Source organism: Podarcis melisellensis (assembly GCF_964234715.1).
Source record: "Podarcis melisellensis genome assembly, chromosome: 9".
NCBI lineage: Eukaryota > Metazoa > Chordata > Lepidosauria > Squamata > Lacertidae > Podarcis > Podarcis melisellensis.
This window is the reverse complement of record NC_138541.1, coordinates 55,944,748-55,952,775: the sequence shown is the minus strand read 5'-3', so window position 1 is coordinate 55,952,775 and position 8,028 is coordinate 55,944,748.

Here is an 8,028-nt window from a genome sequence, read left to right as displayed (position 1 = left end):
TAGGATGTACTCTTTCCAAGCCACCAGCCTTTAAATCTCCCAACTAGAGGGTGAAATGAAACAATAAACAAATAGTACGTAATACCATCATTGCTAAATCAATCCAAAGCTTACACCAAAGACTTTATATTCTGACACCCCCCCCCCGATAAAATACAACCCATTGGAAAAATAGCATATGCCAGAATAGCTAAATGACTCCAAAACCCACATCTAGAAACTACGTAACCTGATTTTTTCCTACATAAATTGACTCCACTCAAAAAGCTTGCCTACATAAGAGATTTTAAACAGAGTGGTGGTTATTAAAACTGCCTATATAGTCAAGCTCTTTGAGCATATGCTAGAGATCCAACTCTAGGTATTCTTTGATGAAACTGTTTAGTTAGATCCCATCTAGTCTGGCTTCCAAACATTTTTTGGAAGCAAACCTGCCTTGGCCAGCCTGTGATACTGTTGATCCTTGAGATCTCTCACTGGCTTTTGATACCATTGATCCTGGTATTCTTCTGGATCACCTGCCCGGAATAGGAATAGCAGGGGGAAATGATATTTTGTAGTGGTTTGGTCTTTCCTGTTATGTTGATCTTAGAATGTGGCGTGGGGAGGCTGCTGTTCCACCCCAGAACTTGTGGATTATGGAGTTCCACAAGGATCCATCTTGCCTCTTGACATCCACATGAGTGCACTGGGAAAGCCGTATAATTGGGCTAGTGTCTAACTATTTCTAACTTCAAGTGCCAGGGAGGCATTGGAAGTCCATGACCAGAATTCTGATGAGGGTGAACTCACCAAAGGTTAATTCAGACAAGACAGAACTACTGTTGGTTGGGTATTCTGGTAAGCTAGGTTTCAGTATTCTGCCTATTTCGCATATGAAGCTCAACGTTTGAGAGTACTTGTAGGCCCAACCCTCATCCTGGACAGTCAGCTAGCAGCAGTGGCTGGAACTGTCTTTCACCAGTTTGGGCCAGTGCCCAGCAGTGTTCTTTTCTTGAGAAGCTAGATCAGACCACAGGTCTTGGTCATTTCTAGATTGGATTACAGTAACCTTCCTCAACGTCATGCCCTCCACATGTTTTAGATTACAGTGGTACCTCTGGTTACAGACACTTCAGGTTACAGACACTTCATGTTACAGACTCTGCTAACCCAGAAATATTACCTCGGGTTAAGAACTTTGCTTCAGGATGAGAACAGAAATCTCACAGCAGTGGCGCGGCAGCAGTGGGAGGCCCCATTAGCTAAAGAGGTACCTCAGGTTAAGAACAGTTTCAGGTTAAGAACGGACCTCCAGAACGAATTAAGTTCTTAACCCGAGGTACCACTGTACTATAGTATAATCTTATGTGGGGCTGCCTTTGAAGATAATAAACTTCTAGAATGCTTTCTCATGTTCACTGTTCAGAGCAGATACTGTATCATCTGCAGTGGCTTCAGATACATTTCTGGGTTCAAGTAAAGTACTATTTTTAGTCTTTAAAACCCTAACTGTCCTTGGGGAATATTTAGAATACAGTAACTTCCATACTCATGGTTCTGCTTGGACTTTAGATCTTCCATTGAGACCCTCTCTGTGTGCCCCTGCCATCTGAAGAACAGAAAGTGTTCATGAAGGGCAGGGCCTTTTCGGAGTTGGCACCACTTGATCATCCTGCCTAAAGAAGATTGTTTGGTCCCATTACTAATCATATTTTTTTATTTTATTTTAAGGCTATTTAAAGATACTGCTTCATGACTTTGATCTCTCTGAGTGCTGCAGGTTCTGCACTGATCTCAGCTACAATTTAAATATTTTGTTTGTTTTGTTTGTCCATCTCATTGAACTGAATGGGGCTTACTGCTGAGTAGACACGCATAGGATTTTACTGTAAGCTGTGGAGATTCCTTGTTCTATAAATAGCTAGACAGCTAAAGTCTATATCTATATATCTTGGCTATGTTATCAGCATAAACCAGTCAATTCAACTCTTTCTCTTGCTGAGTCCTGGAAATGGTTTTTCTGCTCAGCTAGAGTCCTTACAGATCTCAGTTAACAGCACTTATGACATAATGATGCTTACCTACCTCACTGCATTGTTGTTACAAACCTTATGTTGATGACATCATCAAGGGTTTTTAACCAATCAGGAGAGCCTGCTTGGCCAGAGTTCACTAGCTGACTGGTCAGTTAACAGCTCTCTAGATCTGGTTGTTGATCTACATTATCTGGATTAAGGATTGTTTTTATTATGAACGTCTCATGACCATTTATTGAAATCATGTTATATAGGTAAGTTTTAATTTATTTATTTAAAATTATTTTATTTCTTACACATTTTGTTTTTTTTGTTTTTAATTCTTTTTTATTAGTTATTTCCAAAAAGAACACAAGGTAACACACAAATACAAAAAAAATACACAGAAAAAAAAATTAAAAGTAATAAACAGCAATTATCATTTCCATATCATCCATATAACATAGTCGTCTCTTACGGGACTTCCTTCAGCCTGTCCGTAAATCATTCGAAGCAATAAATAAAATTACATGTTTCATTACTTATATTGTCATTATACCGATTCCTAATTCCTGTTTGCTTTGCACAATAACTCTTAGTCTTTCACAGTGCGTCTCTAAATCCCTTTAGCGTTATTTGCCCTTCACTAATACATTCCAGATAATCTACATACTTTTCCCAATCTTTGGTGAACACTTGGTCTCTTATGTATCTAACTTTTCCTGTTAATCTATCCAACTCTGCGTAATCCGACAACTTAGATCTCCACTCCTCCACCGTTGGGGTTTCCCGTAGTTTCCACTTCTGGGCTAATACTACCCTTGCTGCCGTAACCGCATAGTATACCAATCTGCGATCTTCCTTTTTTATCTCTTGTCCTAATATCCCCAGAAGAAAGATTTCTGGTTTCTTTATGAACGTGTACTTTAATATCTTCTTCAATTCAGTGTGTACTTTCTCCCAAAATTGTTTCACCCTTCTGCACTCCCACCACATATGGTAGAAGGAGCCCTCTATGTCTTTGCATCTCCAGCACTTATTATCCACCTTATACATTTTTGATAATTTCATGGGTGTCAAGTACCACCTATAAAACATCTTCATGACGTTTTCCCTTATCGAAGTACACGCCGTAAAGTTTACCCCCTCCTTCCAAAGTTTCTCCCAATCCTCAAACTGTATACTATGACCTATATCCCTTGACCAGCGGATCATCACCGATTTGACTTCCTCATCGCCTAAATTCCAGTCCAACAACATCCTATATATCTTAGATATAATTTTCACTTTATTATTTATAATTTCTGTCTGGAATTTTGAGTCTTTATCTGCATAACCTCTTTCTTTGATATCTTTACTAAACATCTGATTCACCTGATGGTGATGTAGCCAATCGTAAACATATTCCTTTGTTTGCTCATACGGTTTTAGCTTCCATTTCCCTTCAACCTTAGTTAGTAGCTGATCATAAGTTGCCCAATTGCTTCTCATATTAATGGTTTTAATACTCATTACTTCGAGAGGTGAAAGCCAATGTGGTGTTTTCGGCTCTAACAGATTTTGATATCTTTCCCAAACTTCGATAAGCGGCCCTCTAAAAATGTGATTTGCAAACCCCTTGTGTACTTTCCTTTTGTTCTTCCATAAATACGCGTGCCAGCCGAATCTATTATCGAAGCCCTCTAAGTCGAGCAGCTCCGTATTCACCAATTTTACCCATTCTTTTATCCAACATAGGCATGATGCCTCATAGTACAGTTTCAGATCCGGCAGGGCAAAGCCCCCTCTTTCCTTTACGTCTGTCAATAATTTGAACTGAATTCTGGGTTTTTTGCCCTGCCATATGAATCTTGAGACTATCCTTTGCCATTCCTTAAAGATTCGACTCCCTTTGATTATAGGGATGGTCTGGAATAGAAACATCAACCTTGATAAGACATTCATCTTGATTACATTAATCCTTCCCCAGAGTGGCAATTTTAGCCCTCCCCATTTCTCTAAATCTTTCTTTATTTCCTTCCACATCGGCTCATAATTATTTTTGAATAAGTCTATGTTTTTGGGTGTTAACCAGATGCCGAGGTATTTGACTTTTTTGACCATCTCTATCTGCGATTGTTGTTGGATTGTTTCAATTATCTTTGGGTCCACGTTTTTTCCTATCATTTTCGTTTTTGTCTTATTTAATTTAAAGCCTGCCACTTCTCCAAATTGTTCTATTTCCTTTAATATTTCCCCTATTGCCGTTGCTGGTTCTTCTGTCATTATTACTAAGTCATCGGCGAAGGCTTTGGTCTTATAAACATTCTGTCCTACTGATACTCCTTTTATATTCTCATTTTGTCTTATTGAGTTCATAAGGACTTCTAACACAGTTATAAATAGTAACGGGGAAAGCGGACATCCTTGTCTTGTTCCCTTCTGTATCCTTATCTCCTCCATCACCATATTGTTTATGATCAATTTGGCCTTCTGCTCTGTGTATATTGCTTTTACCCCATTAAAGAAATCGTTACCCACATCCATGTGTTCTAAGTTCTTCAACATAAAGTTCCATATCACATTATCGAATGCCTTCTCGGCATCTACAAACACCATTATAGCTTGTTTGTCAATCCTAACAGACAGGTATTCTAGCATATTAATTATATTTCTTGTGTTATCCCTCATCTGCCGACCTGGCAGGAATCCCGCCTGGTCCCTGTGGATAATTTCTGATAGCAAAATCTTCAGCCTTCTTGCCAGAATTCCTGCAAATATCTTATAATCTGTGTTTAGGAGTGAAATTGGTCTGTAATTTTTAACCTGGGTTGGATCTGCATCCTGTTTGGGGATAAACGTAATATATGCCTCTTTCCAGGTCTCTGGGGTTTCTCCTTTCTTTAAGATATTGTTCATAATCGTTTTTAGAGGTCCCACCAAAACAGATTTCATTTCTTTGTAGTAGCTGGCTGTGAATCCGTCAGGGCCTGGTGCCTTACCCCTCTTTAAATCTTTAATTGCCTCCTCTATTTCCTCATTTCCAATTGGTGTATTCAAACGTTGCTTTTCCTCTATTGAGATTTTTTGCACCCTTTTATCCTTCAAGAATCTCTCTATCCTCCTTAAACCAACTTTCTCTTGATCTTTATACAAATTCCTGTAATAGCTGAGGAATTCGCTCTTAATTCCTTTGGGGTTGGTTCTTTCTACTCCCTCCACTGTTATTTTATTAATTACACCTTGCTCCTTCCTTTTTTTTTATTTGCCAGGCAAGCCATTTACCTGATTTATTCGCAAATTCAAAATTTTTTTGCCTTAGTTTTTTAATGTTCCACTCCACCTCTCTATTTATTATTATAGCAAACTGGGCTTGTAGAATTTTAATTCTTTCCTTCGTTTTTTGACAATTTGGTTTTTGTGATAGTTTTTGTTTGTTAACCATTATCTGTTTTAGAATTTCCTCTTTGTTTTTCTCTCTATTCCTATTTTTGATTGCATTCTGTTGGATAAAGAACCCTCTTATTACAGCCTTACTCGCATCCCAGACAACGCTATCCTTTGTTCCTTTATCACCATTATCTTTAAAATAATCTATCAGTTTTTTCTTACACATTTTGGCTGAGATATTGAGATCAGTGAGTGGTAGAGCTATACTTAGGATCAGGGGAAAACTTAACTTTTGTGGTCTGTCTTTCCTGCATTGTCAAACAAGTATAAATATACAAGATCTGGTTTGGCTTGCTTATGAAAGGGTACCATTTCTTCTCTCTTTTGACTGACTGATTTAATCCATTAGTGTTTGGAATAAAAAGCCTTATTCTACTCATTCTTCTTTATGTCCAAAAAGTTAAGGAATACAGTAGTTAATATCTGTTTGGGGAATTCCATTGTTCATGAAGGAGGGATTTAAGTCAGTGATTTCATCATTTCTTGTGTGTCCTTAACCATTTTAACTGGTCCATTTTAACTGACCATTTTACACAGTCTCCTTTAATAGAGCTTACAGTTTAACAGGAACTCTTCACCTGTATTTTATCTTCTTTTAATTTAGCTGTGAAGAACTTGAACATCTTTCTTCTGGATTATGAGTCTGGTTGTAAATGTATCGCCAGTAAGGGAATTTCAAATTACTGTACGCTCTACTCTCCATTTCAATATCATTTTAAAATAGCATTTTTAACCAGTATGCAGATCAATTTCAGTAATATATAATCATCTGTTGAGTTTATTCTCCGTGGTGTCACAACCTCCACAATGCATTATCTAAGCGTATGTAAGACACAAATTATCTTCCAAAATATCAATAAGTTGCCCTTTTCAATTGCTTTCTGGGATTCTGGTTTATTTTATTTTATTCAAAGCAGGAGGAAGCTAAGAACAACATCAATGCAATGATTTATAGACAAAAAGTTATAAGAACAAATCTGTATCACATTCTATGATTCATTACAAAAATCTTCTCGCTATCTACTTGCTTACTATGCAAAAAATCACTTATCCGAACACAAATAATTATACCAAAATCTCGCTACACACATGGCTGATTCAGATATCCAAATAGCGGGTGTTTCTCCGCTTCCTTACTTGTTTGTGCTTTTTTGGTCTACAGCAGCCATTTTTTAGGAGAACCCCCATTAATATAATGTAGAGGTGAGCTTCTATACTGGCAAGCAGGTCTGTTAGATAGGTGGTTTTTTTTAAATTAAATCAAGATATGGTGAGTCAGTTTAGTTCATGGTTAGGTTCTATTTTTGTAATAAAAACTTCCTTAGCTAAGTCAACAAACGGCTCAACCAGCTACAGAATGAATGATTCCAAAAGGAAGTAACTCACAATTCCAATAAGTCATGCCTTAGAAAGTGGTACTTTTTGTCATCTAGGAACAAAGAAAACATCCACTGCTGCATTAGTCAGTTAATGAGGTGGATCCAAGCAATCCTTTCCCCCAGAGATGGTTGTTATAAAATTGGGTTACATATAATATCCAGTCCTGGCCCTGCTCTTGCTGAAAACGACTTGCTGAAAGAAAAGCTGTTGGTACCCCACTGGTGACATCCTGCTCCTGGTAATTGCTTATTGATCTTGAAGTGGGTTACCTAGGGCCTCAACAGAGGGAAGATCCCTCTTTAGAAACGGCCCCAGTAAAAACAGCAACCTTCTCTCCAGAGCACCAACAGATACTGTTATGGTGGATGAAGATGGGATTAGAGGGAAATCGGGATCAAAGACTCTTCAGACAATCCTGGCTAGACTCTTTTGCGATCAGAAGTTATTTTTTGAAGATTCCTTATTACCAGCAACATGCAGGGATACTTCAATATTCCTGCAAATTATTATAGCAGCAGCAGAGCAAAAAACAAGAACCAAATAACAAAGGAAGGTGGTCCCTGACCCACATCTCTCTCACATGGAATGGCTATCAGGCTTGGATGAAGGTGGCAGTGGGGCTCATACAGAATAGATGTGATTTATAAGCCCCCAAATTCTTCTCTGGCTTTGATAAAAACATGAGATAGAGAATAACCCATTGATTTTTTCGCACTCTCCCTGCCAGCCTACGCCATTTCCTCCTTCTAGCTCCTCAGAGAGTAAGCTTGGGAAAATAACCAGAGTAACTTTTGATTTAATGTTTTCTAGAAAAGTTACACAACATAAATTGCATCTCCCTCTCTCTTTCACACATCATTTGCTACACTAAGGGTGCAGTTCTATGGGATTCTATGATAGATTGGATATACGGTACTCCGCTGACATCAGAGGCAGAGCTCTGATGTCAGAGAAGGAGATCCAATGTCAGCCTCTCTTGGTCTCTGATGCCAATGGCTCCTAGGAAAAGTCCTGACTTAAACAAAACCCCGATAATAATATTCTCTTCCAGCCTCTTGCACATTCCAGCTAACCACACAAGAAACGCTTCCTCTCTATCAAAATCTGATATAACCATCTAATATTTAATGACAAGATCTCAACTTTTCAAAATCTGGTTATACTTTTGCTGGTTTTTATAAAAAATGCTGTCACGTTAACCATTTCTGCTTATACCAAGTGT